Source organism: Eretmochelys imbricata, chromosome 4, assembly GCF_965152235.1.
Source record: "Eretmochelys imbricata isolate rEreImb1 chromosome 4, rEreImb1.hap1, whole genome shotgun sequence".
In the NCBI taxonomy this organism is placed as follows: domain Eukaryota; kingdom Metazoa; phylum Chordata; order Testudines; family Cheloniidae; genus Eretmochelys; species Eretmochelys imbricata.
This window is the reverse complement of record NC_135575.1, coordinates 56,181,806-56,205,073: the sequence shown is the minus strand read 5'-3', so window position 1 is coordinate 56,205,073 and position 23,268 is coordinate 56,181,806.

Sequence of the window (23,268 nt, the reverse complement as noted above, 5' to 3'; positions counted from 1 at the left end):
CTACTTAGCTAATAAAATGATCTCATGATATTACCTATAATAGTTTTTTGAAAAAATATTATAAACGCTACAAAGTGCTGTAGTAAAAAATAAAAATTCTGTATACATACAGAGCAGCTGCTAGCTCTGTGTTGCTTACAATAGTCAGTTACTGGTGGGTGTATGAGATCGTAATACTCATGCAGGTTATAACGTCATCTAACCCACCAGATTATATTACAAGATTTTAATAACATAGAGCCTGCAGTAATGCCTTATATCTGTCTACATTTAGGATATGGTCAGTTTGAGTATTATAATTCAGTCTTGTGATTGGGATAAGTATGTGACCAAGAAGCATTGTAAAGGAAAATAACTGACTTTAAAAAAGTTATGATAAATATGTAGCTAGGAGACTTTTTTGGCATCTGTCTGTTAATATAAAGAAATGAAGGTGGTACCACCTGGTTTATTCAAAAAGAAGATTTATGTTTATTGTGCATTGGTGACACACATGGAATCACTAAGTCACTCATCTGAAAAACTATTGACAGCTGGAGCCTCTTATGATGTTATATCCTCATAAAATTCTAGATGGTTTATTTTTGGTTTGTTGTATTAGATTGCTGTCAATGGCTGGCAGAAAGAGAAGAATCTTGGATCAAATCCTGAAGCCTTACTTAGTCCAAAACTCTGACTTCTATAACGTGTATTTCTCATAAAAGGATGCATTTCTGGGGACATTGAAGTTATACATTTTGGATGCACTTGAACATAAAGAAGTGGTGATGATTTTTAAAAAAAGCTCGTTACATGTAATCCCTCTATGTGATTACCATTCAAAATGTTGAATATGTAATGAAGCAATAAGAGACAACTTTTGCTGAATGAGTGGAAATGGGTGAGGTGAATAGGTTAATCTTTAGTTAAATCACAGTGCTTTGCACTGAAGAATATTTACCTGAAAAAATTCATCATGCAGCCATTGGACTTTTACTTTACCTCCACTCCCTTGCTCTCTCTGTCCAGACCGTTGTTCTTTGTTTTGCTGTCTACTTGAAAGATCACTTATTTTTTCTATGGAACCACTTTCCTGCCTAAAAGTAACTTGTGGTGGAATTAAAAATCTTGGGGAAATTAATCACCGGTTTTCAAGCCTAAAGTGGGAAGAGAAGAGGTAGAACCTCCTTGCTCCCCAGTGTGGAAAATGGCCACAAATGGCATGGGGTTCCCATCCCGAAAGGAGTGAGTCAGTGTCATAATCAAGGCTCTGGCCCTTCTCCCCTCCACACCATGCAGCAATAGCCAGCTGTGGAGGAGAGTGCATTTTGCACCCTTAAGGAGTGTAGTGGCAGGTACCCTTCCCTTGTGCACCAAGCTGTTCTGGAAGCAATGACTCAGTACTACTCTAACTCAGGCTGTGCCTACTAGAGAATCATACATTTTGTTCCTTCTAGAGCCCGAGTGCCTGGCACATATTAGGGGCTCCCAGCATTCTCCATTCCCCCTACAAGCTTCTTGTATGCCACCCTCCCATCCTCCTCTATTCCAGGGACTCCCTGCAATCCCCTCACTCCCTAACTCATGCCAGGGGCTCTGTCCCTCTCCCTCCGGTCTCCCCCTTTCATTTTTGTCTGAATTTTGCCAAAATCAATATGGTTCTGGCCGCTAATGCCTAAAACATTTCCTTAAATGTTGTGATTGGTTGGATGTGGGGTTCAAACATTATCACATTAGAGAAATTCCAGGGAGCTGAATGATAGATCCCACTTTGTTCAGCCATCCAGGCCCAATTAAGCTCCTAATGCTAAATATTCAGTTTACAGACTTGCTCCCTCGTCCCAGCGTGAGCAATCTGGCACTCCAGCGAAGAGCGCCAAAACCCGCTCCCTCTCAAATAGAGACGCTAAGTCACGCTCGTGGACGCCCCCTTCCCGCAGGGGGCGTTCCCGCACCCTGCCCCGCCGGGGGGGCCGTTCCCGCCGCCGGTCCCGATCCCGGAGCCCCCGTGGAGAGGCAGGTCCTGGAGCCCCCAGAGATGGGGCCGTTCCCATACTCCACCCAGGTGGGGCAAATCCTAACACGGCTGCTACTCTGAGACTTGCTATAGTTGATATTTAGCCATTCACCAGTGGTCAGAGTGTGAGCTATGTAGTGTCGGGCTTAGTTTAGTTGGGGGAATCACAATAAATGCCTCATGTTTTGTTTATTCAAAGCTGGAGTGAATAATATTTAAAGGAACATGTGCTGGTAGTAAATGTTACCTTCTAGACGTGTAAAATGTCAAGATAGTGTCCCATTAGTGTTCATAGTGTGCAATTGAATGTAGGCATGTGAAAACACACCACCATGTTCTGCTGCAGACAATTGTACCAATGAAACAGTTAAACCTTAATCTGTTCCAAATGTCTTGTTAAAACCATAATATGTTTTCCTAAAGGAAAATAAAACACCCCTCTCCCCACCCCATGATAGGCTAGATTAAACCCTGTTGAAAAACATGCACCTTCCTACATCAGTGAGGCATACTGCACTCTGGGGAGAGTTTGTCCCCAGGGATTGGCCAGTGGTGTTTCTACCACTTTTGTCCTTGGGGTTTTCCCCCTCAAAAAATGGGTAGGTTTAGTCATCACTGGAAATTCAGGCTGTGTTGGATTAGTTGTGCTGTGAGAGTTTTGGCTGCATCTCTTAAACAAAAAGACAAGGTGGATGTGTTTATTGGATCAACTTCTGTAGGCTTACACGGAGCTCAAAAGCTTGTCTCTCTCACCCACAGAAATTGGTCCAATAGAAGACTTTACCTCACCCACCTTGTCTCTTCTGGGACCAACATGGCTATATCATCATCTGTTAAACAGATGCAGTTATGAAAACCTCAAGCATTCAAAAGTCCTGTGTCCCTTCCATCCCCGCCCAAATAAAGAGAGTGGCTTAAAACCATGAGGTTTAAAAAAACCACAATATTTGTGGGGCTTTTACGATTCTGAGTCTTTTCTCTGCACCCAGGAAAGCTGGAAACATGGGTAAAAAGAAAAAGGGAAAAAAAAAAAAAGAAAAGCTGAGAGTCTCATGAAATAATGTGACTCCAGCATCCGGGACTTTAAGGAAAAAGCCAGATATCATACAACTTGCAATGCTGTTGGCAATGCTGCAGATGGAGTGAAAAGCATTCCTCGCAGCCTGCTCCCCAGGCCTCCAAAGATGATATGTGTTGGTTCAAAAGTAGGGCTGTCGATTAATCGCAGTTAACTCACACGATTAACTCAAAAAAATTAATCATGATTAATTGCACTTTTAATTGCACTGTTAAACAATAAAATACCAAATGAAATGTATTAAATATTTGTGGATGTTTTTCTACATTTTCAGATATGTTGATTTCAGTTACAGAATACAAAGTACAGTACTCACTTTATATTATTTTTATTACAAATATTTGCACTGTAAAAATGATAAACAAAAGAAATAGTATTTTACAATTCACCTCATATGAGTACTGTAGTGCAATCTCTTCATCGTGAAAGTGCAACTTACAAATGTAGGTTTTTTTGTTACATAACTGCACTCAAAAAACAAAACAATGTAAAACTTTAGAGCTTAAAAGTCCACTCAGTCTTGCTTCTTGTTCAGCCAATTGCTAAGACAAACAAGTTTGTTTACATTTATGGGACATAATGCCCACTTCTTATTTACAATGTCAACTGAAAGTGAGAACAGGTATTTTCATGGCACTTTTGTAGCCAGCATTGCAAAGTATTTACGTGCTAAATATGCTAAACATTCGTATGCCCCTTCATGCTTCACCCATCATTCCAGAGGACATGCTTCCATGCTGACGACATGTAAAAAACAAAAAAAGTGTTAATTAAATTTGTGACTGAACTCCTTGGGGGAGAATTGTATGCCTCCTGTTCTGTTGTACCCACATTCTGCCACATATTTCATGTTATAGCAATCTCGGATGACGACCCAAGACATGTTCATTTTAAGAACACTTTCACTGCAGATTTTACAAATGTTAAGAAGGTACCAATGTGAGATTTATAAAGATAGCCACAGCACTCGACCCAAGGTTTAAGAACCTGAATTGCCTTCCAAAATCTGAGAGGGACGAGGTGTGGCGCATGCTTTCAGAAGTCTTAAAAGAGCAATACTGTGATGTGGAAACTACAGAACCAAACCACCAAAAATGAAAATCAACCTTCTGCTGGTGGCATCTGACTCAGACGATGAAAACGAACCTGTGTCGGTCCACACTGCTTTGGATCATTATTGAGCAGAACCCATCATCAGCATGGATGCATGTCCTCTGAAATGCGGGTTGAAGCATAGAGACTTATGAATCTTTAGTGCATCTGGCACATAAATATCTTGTGACATCAGCTACTACAACGGTGCCATGAAAACGCCAGTTCTCACTCTCAAGTGACATTGTAAACAAGAAGTGGGCAGCATTATCGCCTGCAAATATAAACAAACTTGTTTGAGCGATTGGCTGAACAAGAAGTAGGGCTGAATGGACCTGTAGGCTCTAAAGTTTTACATTGTTTTATTTTTGAGTGCAGTTAGTTTTTGTACATAATTCTACATTTGTAAGTTCAACTTTCATGATAAAAAGATTGCACTACATTATTTGCATTAGGTGAATTGAAAAATACTATTTCTTTTGTTTTTTACTTTGCAAATATTTGTAATAAAAATAATATAAAGTGAGCATGTATACTTTGTATTCTGTGTTGTAATTGAAATCAATATATTTGAAAGTGTAGAAAACATCCAAAAATATTTAAATAAATGGTATTCTATTATTCTTTAGCAGTGCGATTAATCGCAATTAATTTTTAATCGCTTGACAGTCCTATTCAAAAGGCACAATGCCTCATAGCAACATTTTTCAGGTAATGAACGTCCTACGCTTATCTAGTATGGCTTAATCTCATAATAGCTGTAATTAAGGTCTTAACACTTTATTTAAAATATAACTTTAATATTTAATTCTTGGTTTTTAAATCAGTCTCTGAAGGAAACTGTGATATGTCAGGCACTATGCCAGGAATAAATAAGACCCTTTTTTTTTAAAAAATGACATCCAAGAAGTGGAGGAAGAGACTTAAGATAAGCCATGGTTTTAATAGTATGTTATTCAAGGTATATTTTATGATAGGATACTAGAGACTCGCACCAAAATAGAACTAATTAAAAGTGAACTAATTTGCATTTGAACTGTATATAATTATCTGTAGGTAGGTACTGTAATTTGAGATGGCTTTTCAAACTACGTGTAAAATATAGAACGAGTTTAGTTTTCCCTTTAATTATGCTTATGTATAATAAAATGAGAAAATATGAGGTATGAATTAACAGACTTGATGTTTGTAGATTATTTTTTATTACTACTGCTTTTTGTAAATGAAAAGAGAATTACTAATGCAAAATATTCACATTTGTTAAAGGTAATAGTCTATAAAAGGGTACTTGTCTGTTTTGCAAGATTTCTTCAGTGACATTGCAATTCAACAATGTCTTCTAAAATGGATGTAGATGACCGATATTATGTTGTCAGCATGATATTGGTATCTGGTGGCATTGTGTGATGGATTAATCATAGTGGTTAGGGCATTGTCTGAATAAAATGACTGAGTATCCTTCAGTGAGCTGACAGTCTGTAAAGGAGATTGTAGCAAACTAGCAGTTCACTCCCCCTCTAGATTAATTAAACCACTTCATCAGATCCTCTGATAGGATACTCTCCCTTGCCATATAGTTTGAGTCAAAAAGGTGTAAAGTACTCAGGATACCAACTCAAAGTGTGGATAGGTTAACACAAGGATATAAGGTACTAAAGACCACCAGTTTGTTAAAGAGTGAAATGTGTCTTTGATACATTGAATGCTGTTCACAGAAGATTAGGTAGAGATTTTTGCAGTTTGTATGGCAACTTCCACCTTCTCTATATGTGTGTGTATATATATATCTTCTTACTATATGTTCCATTCTATGCATCCGATGAAGTGGGCTGTAGCTCATGAAAGTTTATGCTCTAATAAATTTGTTAGTCTCTAAGGTACCACAAGTACTCCTGTTCTTTTTGCGGATATAGACTAACACGGCTGCTATTCTGAAACAATTTACATGCTTTCTTATAGTACAAACAAATGATTGCATGACATTTTAAAAAGCAGAACAATCTGTTTTGCTCTTTATTATTTTAGTGTGGTGTTTAGATGTTGCTCGTAATTATTAGAATTGGGAGCACTGGCTGTTGGGAGTCTGAAAGGACAGGAAACAGGAAGGAGGGGTGAGGAGCTGAGAGGCTGGGAGAAAGCTACAGAGGGTGCAGCAGCAGCTTGGTAAAGAGGTTTCCACTTTGAAAATAAAGTCCTGTTGAAGCTTGTTAGAACCTTGCCTGGTTGATACAACATTTAGGCATATTCATTTTTGAATGGATGGATTCAGTCCAGTTTTTACAGGATATTTTTAAAGCAAATTTTGTGCTTGTGAAAGGTGCCAGCCTGACAACCCCGTAGACTGAACTTTTCTATTTATAGACACAGTATGATGAGCAGCAGCAATTTCATCACTGCAAGGTGTCCTATCCCTCTTTTTGGAAGTTCACTTCTGGGGGAATGGTTTGGAACGGATTGTGATCTCTGTGTCAGATTTGCAAAGGTGCCTAAAGATGCAGATAGACACCTGTTAGGATTTTCAGGAGCAGCTAAGTGATTTAGATGCCTGCTTTTCATTGACTTTCATGGTAATTAGGCACCTAACCTGCATACGCAATTTTGTTAATCCCATCAGGTGCCAGAATAGTATCATAATTCAGACATACAAATCATTTAATTCAGTCTCCAAAACAGCATTTTAAAAAAATTTCCTGACTCTGCAAGCCTGACTTTTCAGCTACCATCAGGATTTACCCTTCTTAGAAAGGATTGCTTCCTTCCTACATGATAAAGTAGAACAAGACCAACCAGTTGTATGGGATCTGTGTTGATACAATGAACCACTGATTAGTTTCCATAGTAGTTACATTAGGGTACAAATAGTATCACTTTGGATGCCAACACCTTCTGTAAGCCTGATTCTGGTCTTATTTAAACTGGCATAAATCATATGCAACTCTAGTGAAGTCTATGGAGTTATCCTGGTGTGAAATCACAATCAAGCACAAAGAAATAAAAACATAAATAAAAGAACTCTCATCAAACAAGCTGGTTATGTAATTAAACCAAGATAATACTTGTGGGCCCCTTCCAACACTCATAAAGGAACTTGGTCTCTATCAGACATGCATAATGTGTCTCTTAATTACAATTTTTGTCATTTGTAAATAAATTGATCATTCTTTTTATGTACCAGATAGAGAATATCATCTGAATTACAAAAGTCATGCAGTAATGGTGGTCCTGAAGCTCTGTCTTTGCCTTCAGTTTTCCAACAGGGCATGTGAGGGCCGGGCATAAGTCATCATATTATTATGGTAACTAAGATGGCATAGGGTAATGCTAGAAAAAGTATGTGTCTACCCATACAGCCTTCCCTTCTCTCTAGACTCTTTTCCTGCCTCCCTTTCTCCTCCTCCTCCTCTCCATATACTTGTATACAAACAGTAACTGCGTATTCTCGGATCATCCACCATGCTTAATCTTGAAGCTTTGAAGGCCAAGCATACTCCTTTACGGTGGCAATGTTGTTTCATGCTGGCTTCTAGGGTGTTAGAGTGCTGCAAATTGCATTAATATCTCCAAGGAGACTGAGAATAGAACTTTTACAATGCTACAGCCCTCACTTTCCTAAAAAATGCTTGAATTATCCTGAACCTCGGTTTCCTGGGTTTATAGTTCATCCCATACACCAACTGAACTGTCAGCCTGTGCTTCTTTTTAAAACAAACCTCACTGACGGGAAGTTTTTGTTGTATAATTATTTGATACCTCTTCAGTACTGATTGATGTATACTTCTTTTCCTATAAAAATCCAAATATCAAGGCCATGAATCTTAGTAAATAGGGCCCAGCAGTACAATTGACATTTTTAAATACATAAAGTTGAGTTAGAAACAAAAAAAGGTAAGTTGCTCATATTGATTATACTGGTACGAACTATTACTGATTGCCAGTTAGGCTAATAAATTATACCTTTTCTGTATAATAGGCCTGATTCTTGGTGATCTTCCACCATTTTTACACTCTTCCAAGGGAATTCTCAGCTGGGGAGATCTGCTGACTTTCTAGACCCTTTATTGCTTCTAGAGCAGCACAAATGGACAACAGCAAAGAAGAGAATTTGGTCAGTGTATGTGTTTTAATAAGGGCTAGATTGTTGTTGGACCATATATGTGGACACCCAGGGCAGGAAGATGATACATGGAGCCTTGTGGGGGTAGGATTTCCCCAAAGTGAATGATATGGCAATGGGAGGAGAGGAGGAATATTTGTCCTCCATAATATGGGAACAATCAGTGTTTTTTCCCCCCATAGTATGTGATCATCCCAGATCCATTGGAAGCTAGGGTTCTGTGGTTCTGACCTGACTTATCTCTGAGGGGGCATGAGTATATGGCATCTCCCACTGGCTGCTGCCTCCAAAGATGGGTTATCTATCCCCAATCATCCCCATAAGCTGATACTGAAAAGGTATACAGCTTGATGTTTCCACAGCACAGAGTTGCTCTGGAAATTATACAGCCTCCAGGCGCTGTATTACCTTTTCATTGGATTCTCTGGGAGATGTTGGGGAAGGAGGAAGATGTGCATAGTGCACCATTCCTCAGTCCGGGATCTTCCAAATTCATGGATCCCCAGAAGGTAAGCGACACGAGATACTTCTGTTCCCTGCTTCCATATGGAGGGGTCCCACTTTGTGCAGATCTAGGGTTCGGGGAGTAGGCTCAAGTCCAGTGAATTGTCAGATCTACAAGTTTTCCATGTTTCCCATTGGTATTTTGTAGGGGGGAAAATAAGCAAAAAATGATCACAGTTAACTGAATGCTAGCCAAACGTTTCTGGACCCAAGTTGGATAAAATGCAACCAGTCTTAGCTTACGTGCTTGAACCTCCACAGATTTTTCAGCTGGTAGGATGTTGTTGGGCAATGTGTGTTTTTAAATGCATTTGAGCTTAGTCCTGTTGAAATGTAAAACTGAACACTCAGAGGCATCATATGTATTTTTTTAAGTACCTGGAGGAATTGGGGCTTATAAGCCTACCATATAAATAGATTAAGGATGCATAAATCTTACATTATCATCAGTGACAGATGTAATCTGCAGCCTATATTATTCATCTGGTGTAATTTTTAAAGAACATATTTGTTGAGAGAACATGTTAGAACGGAAATTGCTTCTACAGAATTTTGTCATGTTCAGGTATATTGCAATGTTGAGTTATGTTTATTTTGTATTTGTAAAGTCACAATTAAGAACAATGGGTCAGAAAGGTGTTCCTTAGTTAGTCTAATCATGGTTACTATTATATAATGTCTGTTAATAACAGACTGAAAAGCCCATTTTGGGTTAGAGACCCATAATGTGGGGGACACTAAGCACATATGGGACTGATTCCTCACTGCCTTAATTCTGTATTAATCAGGCACCTACGTGGGCAGTTCATGGGTTAAGTAGTAACCATGTTAAGCTTGTGGAGCCTAACACGTAAGTGAGGAGAAAGAAACCTCTGCAAAACCGTCACAAAAAATGGGCAGTATCAACAAATTACTATGGTATTTATGAAAGTTAGTTATGTTTCTCACAAATACGAGTCCTGATTCATTGTTTTTTCTCCATTGTTTAATCATATGTCGTCACCATAGCAGTAAACAAGTGTAAACGGTGGATTCTCTGTAACTTGAAGTCTTTAAATCACGATTTGAGGGCTTAAGTAAGTCAGCCAAAGGTTATGTGTCTATTATAAGAGTGGGTGGATGAAGTTCTGTGACCTGCAATGTGCAGGAGGTCATGATGATCCCTACTGGCCTTAAAAATCTATGAATCTAAAGCTTTTCGGGGACTTTTATTTACTGTAAATGTGTACAGTGCTCCGCACAGTGGTGACCCAGTGTGATTGAGGCCTAGAAGTTGTACTACAATAGAAATATTCAGTAATAATAACTGCTTTAGAAATGGAATTGAAACAAAGATTTCAGTGTTCAATTACACTTCAGAAAGCAGAAAGCATAACCAAAGCTACTTGGTTTATGTGATTTATAAACTCGAAACTTTGTGTTGTAGAACTGTTTTTTCTTATCTGCTGCAAAATCTTTTTCAGTAGACAGAAAGCCCTTTCTCCCTTTAATATTAGTGTTGGTTTCAGTTGCAATCCTGTGCTTAAATCTCACCTCAAGCTGCCTGTCTAGCTTCACCACTAATCAAATCATTAGTGCTAAAAGGATTAGTACAGCCTGTAAACAAAGTTCCTGTTTTTTCCAGTAACTTACAATTTGTGCAGTCATTTACACGTGTATTCTGTGGGTATAAAGCAACCAAATCAGAATTCTTCGTCTATTCACACAAGTGATAGCATTTTACACCCACTTTGCACAAGTGTAAATGTTTGCACAAGGTGCAACGTTGTTGAGACCCAAAGCCGAGGTTCTAGGTCCTCATCCTTTATAGTTTTGGTCGCGACTACTGATGGGTATGAAATGCCTCAAGGGCATCTCCCTGCACCACCACCACCAAGTGCTGCCTCTATTTTTGATTTCTTTTTTCTTATTTAGTTTTCCTTTCACTTTCTGTCCAGAGACTTATTACTATGTTATATATTTTTGTATTTTTTTTACTTTAAAAATTTGAACTTGTACAGTTTTACTTTTTCAAGAGTTTCTCTAGTTTCTGAGAATGTTTACTTTTCCATGCAGTAGTCCTGTGGAAATGTGTATATATGTCTTTGGGTTGAATTGAATTTTTCTTTCTCTCTAGCATTTGCTCATACCATAGGTTAGAGCTGCAAAATGCTAAACTTGTCTCTTCATATTTCAAGAATGAATAGCGTCTCAGAGCATTTTGCAGTGTGTATACAAATCTTCAAAGGCCAAATTATATGCTTCTTGACACAGAAATCTGGTCACAATTTTCGACAGCTAGTGATTTCCCTTATTCACAGATATGTTTCCTCTAAATTGTCTCACGCTTCCACTATTTTGTGAAACAAAACTCTTGCAGTTTTGTGTCTTCCCAAATGATAGCATCTCTTGAGAATGCATCTGCCTCCACATTCCCGGAATGAGCATTGCCTGGAAAAGTTGACTATTGTCCACAGCCCACATCAGAATCCAAATAGTTGGATCAGACATCAATATTACAGCTCTAATGATGTATCTACACTTCAGGAAAAAAAAAAAACAGAAACAAAAAAACCTAAACAAACTCATGGCAGAGTCTTAGAACAGGGATCCACCAACTCAGGCTTGCTGGGCTCACGCTACGGGACTTAAAACAGCAGTAGAGATGTTCTGCTCAGGCTCTAAAACTTAGCAAAAGGAGTGGAGCTCAAAGCCCAGACTCCAGCCCAAGAAGGAATGTCTATTGGTATTTTTAGCACCAGAATGGGAGCCAGAGTCAGCTGACCTGGGCTCTGAGACTTGCTGTCACTGTGTGGTGTGTTTTGTGGGGTGGTGGTTTTGTTTTTTTTTTTTGCTGCAGTGTAGCCATACCCTTAGTTTCTTTAATTAAATCTCTTTGTTTATTCTATTGCTTTCCTCAAAAATGTGTAAGTGTGCAGTTTTCCAGGCTGGCTCTCATAGTTTCCCATTGCTCTCAGTGAGAGTTGGATTGAGTCATAGATCCTTTTACATTTTTCTTTGATTTACAGGAGGCTTCCAAGAACTCTGAATTTGATTAATATTTGGTTTATCCCTGGCTTCCACCTCATTAATTAAAAAAAAAAGTTAAATAAAACATGCCTAACACAATTTCTGAAGCACCTTCTGTAGCACTCCCCTCACTCAATATATTGCTATTAATCTTATTTTTTACAGTCCATTAGCTGGTTTTCAATCCAAGTGACAGTGCTCCTGTCTAGGCCAAATGGAATAATTTTCCAAACGATACACTATACTGAATGCTTTCTGTATATAGTATATCACACCAACTGCATTCTCTTGATCCATTAATTTTGAATTTTGACCCAAAACAGAGAGATCTAATTTATCTGTCACATTTTTTAATAAAGATCTGTATCAAGTTCACTTTATTCTAATGTTCTATCACCTACAGTAAATCTAGTGGGTTTCATTTTTTTTCTAGTGTTGTCATAAAAGGTGTCAAACTGACTACCACATTTGCTATATTTAAAAAAAAAAAAAAAAGTCCAAGATGTCAAAATAGTTGTCTTCCACTAAAAGTACCTCTTAAGACTTAATGAAAGTTTCTATCTTGTTCCTCTTCAGATTAAGAATTTACTGGACTTTGGCAAGAGTTGTTTAAAGCCTTACATTCAAAAGCAGATTGTATAGACTCGGCCTTACTCTACTAACTTTTCTCCCACAAAGAATCCTCACTCACGCATGTAGTTCCATGCAAGTCAGTGGCACTGTTATGTGGAAAAAGGCTCATCTTGTGTAGGAATGCAGAACCAGGACAAACGTTTAAGGATAAATATGAATCTGTCTGCAAAAGAAGTGACAGTTTGAGTATCAGCCTGACTGGCCAAATCTCATAATATAAATCCAGAAAATGAAGCAGCAAAGAGAGCTCCTGTGTTTTGAATCAGCTGTTACAGATATAAAAGCATTGTACAAGGTTATCTCGTAAAATAGTGAATATGTGGAATTAAAAGTTGTCGTTTTGGGGAAAACTAGCAGAAAATGAGGCATGTTCCAGTCCTTGGGATCTCCTTGGATAAAGAAGTAACTGGAATATATGGAAAATTTAACTTATGCACTTCTGAAGCTCAGTGAAAGAGAGGAGTGGCTCTGTGAAACACCAGGATCATAGTAACAAGGAAATGTATAAGAGAGCAGTACGCTAATGATTATATATTATCAGATGTTGAGGATAAAGAATGGATGATAAGAACTTCAAGAAAAGAGGAGATAAAATGTGAGGGAGATAACAGCCGTACTTTTCTGAATGTGAATCTCGTTATTAAGCTGAAAGAGGATGTCTGTATCCTTACAAGGAGGCAGCTGGTAAAAAAGAACATGACCCCAGTAACTTCAGTTTTGTGCCCTACAATCACTTACTATTACATGAGTTATATGTTATGGAATATAGTGTTAGAATCTAAGGTTTCAAGTGATCTCAAAGAAATCCTTTACAAAAGGAGGTTAAATGGAAATTTCTATTGCAAGATCATGTATTGTGTTGCTGCTAAATTCTGTTCACTTGAACAGTTTACTGATTTTAATAGAATTGTAAGTTTCAATCTATTCAGCTGATTAACAAGTTGTGATTAAATAGCATTAGTTAGGGGTAGAAGTTGGAAGGAAACGGATCAACTGACAGTTTACAAATTAGTTGGCACATAAATATTGGCTATATTCACATAGAAGAGAAATCTGACTACTCCATTTTCTTTTCTTTTTTTTCTAGTATGATCTTTTTTAGTGATTTTTGCCCATTCTAGTTCATTGAACTGAAGCAGAATGACTAAGAACAGTAACTAAAGGATGGCCATATACATTTGCCTAGAGACTGTTAGGCTTTGTTTCTTTTGTAGCTGTAGGCTGCATCAATGTGCCAAATATGTTGGCTGTGGACATATTAACAGAAGGACTTCCCAAATGTTGCAAATCCTAACATTTTGTCATCTTTGTCCCTTACAGAGTTCTGAAGTCTGTGACGTTATTCTGGAGTGAGTCTGTGTTGTGGAATTCAGAAATAAAACGGATGTTTCAGTAGTTCTCAGTAAGTAAAACACAACACAACGTATTTAACATTCATTTTGTGTGACTATATCAATATTTAAAAAATCCTTGAAACATTGCTAAACATTTAGACTGAATGTATCCTGTTGTCTGATAAAGAAACATACAGCTAAACCGCCCCTGCCTTTATTCTGTTGACTGAAAAGAGTATCTCAAAAGGCTGCAGTTTCTTTTTCTAAAATTAGATGAAAAGTCATATGTACTATAGCTCCTCTGACAGTAAATATGGGTTTGATGTTTTGGTTCATTAAATATAATGTACAGTATGGATCTAGAGTTGGTGCACGGCCATTCCAATTTTCCCCCTCCCCCTATCATCTGTGCTTAATCACGACCATTTTTCATGTAGTATGTTATTTCCTTTACACTTTTGCCTTCTGCCCTGTACTGCTAATTTATTTAGTGAATCGATGTTAAGGACAATAACTAAATATACATGAGTTATTTCATGCAAATCTGAATAAGAATTTGAATGTAAAGATTTTTCATTTGGATCTGATATGGACAGCATTTTTTATTGTAAATGCTAAAATGTAAACCTTCCTTCTGTAGAAATGGCTTACAAGATTGCTGTCAATCAGCTATGATTGTGTTTGAAATTATTTGTTTTGGAGTTTGCCTGATATCACAACCAAGTTTCAAAGCCCCTTATATCAATTTGCTGTGTTAATTTAGCTCTAATGGACCCTGAGTTCTGCAAGAAAGTTGACTGTACCTAACTGGATCGATGCATTAGGATTATTTCTTATTTTTTGTGAGTACCAAACAATTTTTTCCACAGCGCTAACCATTTTAAGATGGGTACTGAAACTCAGGTGATGGAATGGAATTCGTTCGCAAACCTTTTATCTGGGGGTGTATCGGCTCAAAATTTTAAATCTATCTTGTGTCACAAGTGTAATGAGTATTGTGATCTTTGGTGGACGTCTGTCTGTATTTTCCACTGAGTGCATCCGATGAAGTGAGCTGTAGCTCACGAAAGCTTATGCTCAAATAAATGTGTTAGTCTCTAAGGTGCCACAAGGCTTCCTTTTCTTTTTGCAGATACAGACTAACACAGCTGCTACTCTGAAACCTGTCTATAACATGCATCCCACAAAGCATCTGGCACAATTGGGCATGAGTGATAGTCTCTTCTCAGGAAAAGCACAGAACTGGTTTGGCAGGAGTGTAGAAAGTTGGGATGGTGGTATATTAGCAAATCTATGGGAGGAAACTTGAATAGCATTTGACTGCTCAGTTCCTGGCACTATCTACGATTTAATATTAGCAGTCTTGTTACTATTGTTCCCTGGTTTTTACAAGCACCAAATTCCCTTCCACCCACTCCAAGAAAAACATTAACAGATTATTTTTTGCTATAGCTCTCTCAGATGACTCTCAATGTTCAGTTGCAGTTGAGAAGTCAATAATTTAAAACTGATTCATTAAGGTTTCTGTCCTTTAATGGTTATTTTTCTGAAGCTCTGTTTAATTCTGGCTCTTCAAGATTGGAATTAAACTGTGTATCATGCATCATGTGTGAAGGAATCAGTCAAAAAGAACTCTTAGGCTACTTATTTTCACTTATTTTAACAGTAGGAGCTAGAGGATTAATGTAACTCTCTGAATTATTTGACTTTTCCAATTGTATATTTATTGGCTATAACTATAGCTAGTTCTGTGTTAGTAGCTCCTCATACTTCTAGCACAAAACTCCTTTGATGCCAGGACTTTGATAATGATGCTGGGCCCCCTTGTCTCCTGGTCATAATTTCCTATTCCCCTCATCAGAGAAACTTGATGTTCCCCATCTCCTTATGTCCTGCATCATGGAGGTGTGCCCAGTCCTTCCCCATGCATTGGCATTGGGTGCGTCCAGCTCCTGTCTACTCCTGTATCTTTGCGGAAAAGAGAAAGAAACCTCCTCTGGCCCTGAATAATTACTTAAAAAAAAAAAAAGTTAAGAACGCTAGTTTACATGGGAATTGAACCTGCCAACACAGTGCTCTGTGTATGTTCATCCCTCCCCTCGCACTCTAGCCTCTATCTCCCTAGGGACTGCGAATAATCTTGTCCCAGCAGTTCCCCCCTAGCAGCAAGGAGCCCTATTCACACACCGCTACAGGGACTGCTTTCCCCTGAGACACACCTACCTCGTGATGAGAAGGGAATTGTCCTCTTCAGGCTGTTGCCTTCACAGAGTTGCTCTGTGCAAGCTGCTAGCCTGCCCTTGTGGCCACAAAACCTTCTTTGAACTGTACTGCCAGGTGACATGAGTCCAACCCTTCTATCTAGCGAGGGTATTCGTCCCTCGTGTGACGGTTTGGGGATGCGCCCATCAAAATGCGAATCACATTTCATTTTGTGAACCCCATTTGTGATTGTAATCTTTGTTGTAGAGTAAAGCATCCATTTTGTAGTGAAGACTTGACACCTAGTGGACAGACTATGTCTAAGAAGCTGTCAGAACAATCTAGGAATCTAGGGCAATCTAGGAATGTCTCTTTGTTACTGAAACAATGGGCCATTAAAAGACACTCTACGCAGAAACTGCCTTGGGGGCTGGAGCTAAATCCTTACCCCCAGCTTGCAGCGTATGGGGGGAAAGGGTACAGGGAGTCCGTTTTAAAAGGAGTGGTTCACTAAGCAATTGGAGGCTAACCAATATCAGAAGCAAGAAGATGAGCCAAGCAGTCAGGACAAGCTTATGAGTCAAAGAACTAGTAGCAAGCTCAGAACTCTCAGGAATAATGATAATACTCAACAGGAGGGCTTGTGTTCAGGAGCTTGTTGCTGTCCATAGACCGGTAACTCTCTCTTTTTTGTTTTGTTTTGTTTTAAAAGTAAAGTGTTTGCAGCTAAGAAATTCCTTTGTTAAGCATCTGTGCCCTTGCTTTTCTGTCAGTGGTCCTTGCATGGTGTAACTGGGAAAATGAGTGCTCCCATAGCTAGGTGGACTCTTGTGTGGCGAGCGTGTCAAAGCAACTGAGGACTTAGGAGGGCTGAGTCATTGGTTCCAGGATCTAAGTGGCTGGACTGAGAGGTCACATTGCCTGAGGAGGGTGTCTGGCCTGGGATCTGCACATAGAAGTTCATTTGAGGGACCCAGAGAGTAACTAGTCACTTTCCCAACCTACAGGCTTAGAAGCATTTGGGAATCAGCAGTTAGATCTAACCGCAATAGACTGCTGTCCATCTACAAAGTGGTGACTGGACCAGATTGTGACATCTCGCTGCTAACTTACCCAGGGTTCCTCCCTGTCTGCCAGCCTTACTGTCTCTCTTTTGCATGGAATAGTTTGGTCTTTTCTGCAAGTAGCTGCCAAAAGCCATTTATAATAGTAGGATAGTACAAGGATACATATTTTAAAAACATTTTTCTTTTTTTTTCTTTGTCTGATTTTTGTGGCACATTTTATGGCCTGGCCTATTATGGCAGACCCAGATAAAGAGACATGATTCAAGAGACATGATTCAATATAGTGCTCAACTTTAAAACAGGGAAGAAGGAGAACCCAGGGAACTTCAGACCAGTCAGTCTCACCTCAGTCCCTGGAAAAATCATGGAGCAGGTCCTCAAGGAAACCATTTTGAAATACTTGGAGGAGAGGAAGGTGATCAGGAACAGTCAGCATGGATTCAGCAAGGGCAAGTCATGCCTGACCAAACTGATTGCCTTCTGTGATGAGATAACTGGCTCTGTCGATATGGGGAAAGCAGTGGACATGATATACCTTGACTTGAGCAAAGTTTTTGATATGGTCTCCCACAGTATTCTTGCCAGCAAGTTGAAAAAGTATGGATTGGATGAATGGACTATAAGGTGGATAGAAAGCTGGCTAGATCGTCAGGCTCAGTGGGTAGTGATCATTGGCTCCATGTCTAGTTGGCAGCTGGTATGAAGTGGAATACCCCAGGGGTCGGTCCTGGGGCTTGTTTTGTTCAACATCTTTATTAATGATCTGGATGATGGGATGGATTGCACCCTCAGCAAGTTTTCAGATGACACTAAGCTTGGGGGGAGAGGTAGATATGCTGGAGGGTAGGGGTGGGGTTCAGAGGGACCTAGACAAATTGGAGGATTGGGCCAAAAGAAATCTGATGAGGTTCAACAAAGACAAGTGCACGTAGGTCGGAAGAGTCCCATGCACCGCTCCAGGCTGGGGACTGACTGGCTAAGCAGCAGTTCTGCAGAAAAGGACCTGGGGATTACAGTGGATGAGAAGTTGAATATGAGTCAGCAGTGTGCCCTTGTTGCCAAGAAGGCTAACGGAATATTGGGCTGCATTAGTAGGAGCACTGCCAGTAGATCGAGGGAAGTGATTATTCCCCTCTATTCAGCAATGGTGAGGCCACATCTGGAGTATTGTGTCCAGTTTTGGGCCCCCCACTACAGAAAGGATGTGAACAAATTGGAAAGACTCCAGCGACGGGCAGTGGAAATGATCAGGGGCCTGGTGCACATGACTTAAAAGGAGAGGCTCAGGGAACTGGGCTTGTTTAGTCTGCAGAAGAGAAGAGTGAGGGGGGATATGATAGAAGCCTTCAACTACCTGAAGAGGGATTCCAAAGAGGATGGAGCTCAGCTGTTCTCAGTGGTGGCGGATGACAGAACAAGGAGCAATGGTCTCAAGTTGCAGTGCGGGAGGTCTAGGTTGGATATTAGGAAACACTATTTCACTAGGAGGGTGTGGAAGCACTGGAATGGGTTCGCTAGGGAGGTGGTGGAATGTCCATCCTTAGAAGTTTTTAAGTCCTGGCTTGACAAAGCCCTGGCTGGGATGATTTAGTTGGTGTTGGTCCTGCTTTGAGCAGGGGGTTGGACTAGATGACCTCCTGAGGTCTCTTCTAACCCTAATCTTCTATGATTCTGAGTGCTCCACTCTCCCTGTGAAAATGTTGATTAGCACTGGCCATAACAAATGCATGAATGCTTACAAGAAAGGTACTTGGTGACAATATTTACTACTTGTAAGGGCAATCTGCTAGGAATAGGTTGCATCTGCTTGTTAGATAGTACCTGCTCTCCACTCCCTGAAGGAAAATTTCCATAGATTGATAGATTTTAAGGCCAGAAGTTACCATTATAATCATTTAGTCTAGCCTCCTATTTAACATAGGGCAAAACTTCTCCCCCAGTAAGCTCTGCATTAGTTCCTTTGCTTCTAGTTAAACCAGAGCTTTTTAGAGAGAGAGACAGCCTTGATTTAGAGACTTCAACTGATGGAGATTGCCCTACATCCCTAGGTAAGTTGTTCCAGTGGTTAGTTACACTCTGTTAAACATTTGCACCATATCTGTGATCTCAATTTATCTAGCTTCAGCTGCCAATAAGATTGAAGAATTCATTCTTTTTCTGCTAGGTTAATACTATCTTCCATCAGGGAACTGTTTCCCAAATCGATACTTGTAGCCTGTGACCACCTTCAATAAACTAAACAGATTGAGTTTGTGAAGTTTCACACTATGGGGCATGTTTTCCAAACTTTGAGTCTTGCTTGTAGCTATAGCAAGTTCTTCCCAATTTTTCAACATCCCTTTTGAAGTACAGAATAAAATTTAGCAAAGGAATACTAAATGTTTTCCTGTTTTTTTCAAGGGGAAGAAGGAAATAAGAACGGAAGTTTTACTGGTACACATGCAGCAAAAATAGCTCTGCTAGGCACAATTATCAAGAATAATTTCCAACTGGACATATTTGCATGCTCATCTGAAAGGAGTATACATACAAACAAATGTGATTAGAGGTAGAAGATACCTTGAAATATCCTGAAGCATGCTTGGATATGAAAAAGTGAATTTCTTGTGTTACAAATAAATTATTATAAATAAGTAGTATTTCTTGTAGGTATAATTCAGAATTCAACAACGATAAGCAATTCATCTGACATTTGGCTAGGTATCCAGTAAAACATTGGGACAAGATGACTACACGCTGAAGAGGGGACACTCTGCAAACTACCGTCACATGCAAACTCTAATAAGGCCATATACAGTGGGAAAAGTAATATATGTCACACTTACTATTAAATATTGTGGCTGATATCCCTGCCCATAGACTTCAGTAGGGTCAGGATTTCATCATGCATGATATCCATTAAGATTACCACCAGCAGGTGGTATTAATTCAAGAGTAGCAGGAATTTGTGAGAAAATGTTTGAGTATTAGTGCAAACTTTCAGTGCTCTAGAGCTGAAAGTGAAAGAGACAATAGTTGTTATGTTTATGTTTCAGAGTAACAGCCGTGTTAGTCTGTATTTGCAAAAAGAAAAGGAGTACTTGTGGCACCTTAGAGACTAACCAATTTATTTGAGCATAAGCTTTCGTGAGCTACAGCTCACTTCATCGGATGCATACTGTGGAAACTGCAGAAGATATTATATACACGGAGACCATGAAACAATACCTCCTCTCACCCCACTCTCCTGCTGGTAATAGCTTATCTAAAGTAATCACTCTCCTTACAATGTGTATGATAATCAAGTTGGGCCATTTCCAGCACAAATCCAGGTTTTCTCACCCTCCGCCCCGCCCCACACACACACACAAACTCACTCTCCTGCTGGTAATAGCCCATCCAAAGTGACCACTCTCTTTACAATGTGTACGATAATCAAGGTGGGCCATTTCCAGCACAAATCCAGGTTTTCTCACCCCCCCCCTTTCCAAAAACCACACACACAAACTCACTTGACTGTCATAGTTTGGTTGGAGTAATGCAAGTGTGGGGAACAAGATTACTAATGTTTGCTGGCCTTACCTGTCATAGTTCGGAATTCACCAAGGACAAAAATAATGATGATTCTCGATAGTACTGACAAGTGTGGGCATAATACTGAGGTGTTGAACACTGGCAGTTGCCTTTTGACTTTTATTGAGTGCCCAGAACTATCAGTAGTCTCAAGTCGCATGATAAATTTGGGAGAGGTGGGAATCGGTTTGGGTATACCGGTGACTGCCAGAATGAGTCAGAAAAGGAAGGTGCTTTGGGGAGTGTCAGCTCTTCTATCACATACATTTGTATTTGTTCCTGTCATTTTAGAGTAATAACATCACCTAGCACTTATGTAGCACTTTTCAGTCAATAGACCTCAAAGTGCTTTACAAGGAAGGCCAGTATCATTAACCCCATTTTACAGAAAGGGAAACTGAGGCCCAAAGCAGTGAAGTGACTGCTCAAAGTCATCGAGCAGACCAAAGGTAGAGCTGGGAATTGAACCTAGATCTCCTGATGTCACACTCTAGTCTCTGTTCTCTAAACCACACTGCCTCCTGAGTAGGCTGATGTTTCTGGTGGGAGTGGGTATTATTCCCAGCTAGAAGAGCAGTCTACTCTTGTGAAAAGGCTATATTTAGTACGTTCTGTGAATCTTGCAATATTTATGTTCAGTATTTTGATTATTGGTATTCACGGTGTTGTATAAATAATTCTCTGGTCTCCCTTGTTTCCAGAATAGGTGTGGTATTGATTTAATGATGTGTGTGAAAAGGATATGGTGCAGTGTGAGAGAGAACCTGCTGGTGTTAAAAGAAGAAAATTGTTATGCTTCAGCAATGTGAGAAAACTAAGTTATGTACTGTGTTACATTCATTTCAAATATCTTCGGGCGCTCCTCATGAGGGATCTAAATGGAGATTATAATGACAATTTATATATGTTTATTCTCAGCATTGCCTTCCCTGCCAAAAAAAGAAGATAAAATTTTTAATTAAATTCTTTATCTTTGATTGAAAATTTAACTTTCAAAGGAAGATTAACACAGCATCATCAGTAACCATGGGATGATTTCATCACTGCTAATTTGAACCTGAAATGCATCAGCATATAGAATTCAGTCAGCTTTGTGAATTAAGAGCCTCTGATGTCTGTATTAGAAATATCCTGCAGATATAATTTATGTATCAAAGCTTCTATTCTACTTTTGTTACAGCATATGGTGGTTAGCTGTGATGGTGCTTTATATTTTAGAGTGACAGTGGCTCATTGATATTCCCAACCATTTTCCACTGCTGAGGTAGAAATTCAGAATTACTCTTCGCCAGTAAGTGTGAAAAGAGAGAAAAACCTTTACACGTTTTGAACTCATGTTTTTTATGCCAAATACTTTAAAAAAATTGTTTTAAAATATGCTCTAGAAAAGAGTAGCTGTCACTTGGCAGTATAGACACTGAGCACGTGTTCTGTACATAGCTGTCCAATAAATACTCCAAGGAATTTTTTATATTGATGCACAAGGATTTATATTCATAACTCTCATTAATGGAAATAAAGCAGGCTAATGCTTGGCACAGTTTGCCATTCTTCCTGTCACTTCTGTATGCTTAGCGTAATAAAGCTTTGTTTAAAAATTGGATAGACAATTAATATGAAGTTAAGAATTTAAAAAAAAAACAGCAACTTTTCTTGGAAGCTTAAAATTTGCATTGTTGAACTTCAGCCTTTTCAATGGCAGTATCTATTCCAGGGACATCCTGGAGCTTTCAATGCTTTATTCTGATTACGTATTTCACGTCATGAATATAATTTACTGATAAAGTGAAACATCATCCAGATAACACACACAACGTAGGAATTTGCAGAAATATCTACCTAAAGGGACATTGTCAAGATTAATCTCAGATACATATATTAAAAATGAAAATGCAATTCTGGGCTTTAAACTACTTTGCAGTATCACTTTTTAATCTTTAGGAACCAAGAAGAAAGTGCTAGCTCCTTTTGTTAAACAGGGGTTGAGGAGATGGGGCTAATGATTTTTCAATAAACTTGTTTTTACTTGAAGGGGGACGTAGCCAGCACCAAAAGAGTCTGGTATATTGTAGACAGAGGGGATGCAGGAAGGCTGTCCCTGTGCCTATGGGGGTATCTTCACTTTTCTCTGTGACACTCCTTTATTTGACTGCAGTTCTGTTGTCAGGTTGTTTGAATTCTTCGTTTGAATTACAGGAGTCCGAAGGGACCATAACCCTTTATATTTGTATATAGACCCTGATAAGAAAATAATGGCATGACTTTAAAACAGTTACAACACACAAAGGGTGAGTCCTGGCTCCATTGAAATCAATGGCAAAAGTTTCATTGACTTCAGTAGAGTCCAGGAGTTCATCCAAAGTGTGTGCCGTATTGTAAGATGCTAGGGTAAACAGCATTGTACCTAATATAGCGTGGCTTTGCCACTTCTGTTTTCTACAGTTATTCTTTAGTTGAAGAATATAAAGTATTTTGTTGTCCACACATGGAATACTTTCTGTGTGGAATATATTTCAATGTGAATATAATAACCCTGCCACTTGCACCACGCTATGGATTTAACTAAATGTGACTGTTTTCCACAATAAATCCTTATTTTCAGGAGGTTTCAATTCAACTAAATATGATCTCTGGACTGAAACTTGGCATTAAAGATATAAGGCTGAGACGTATTTTACTACTTACAT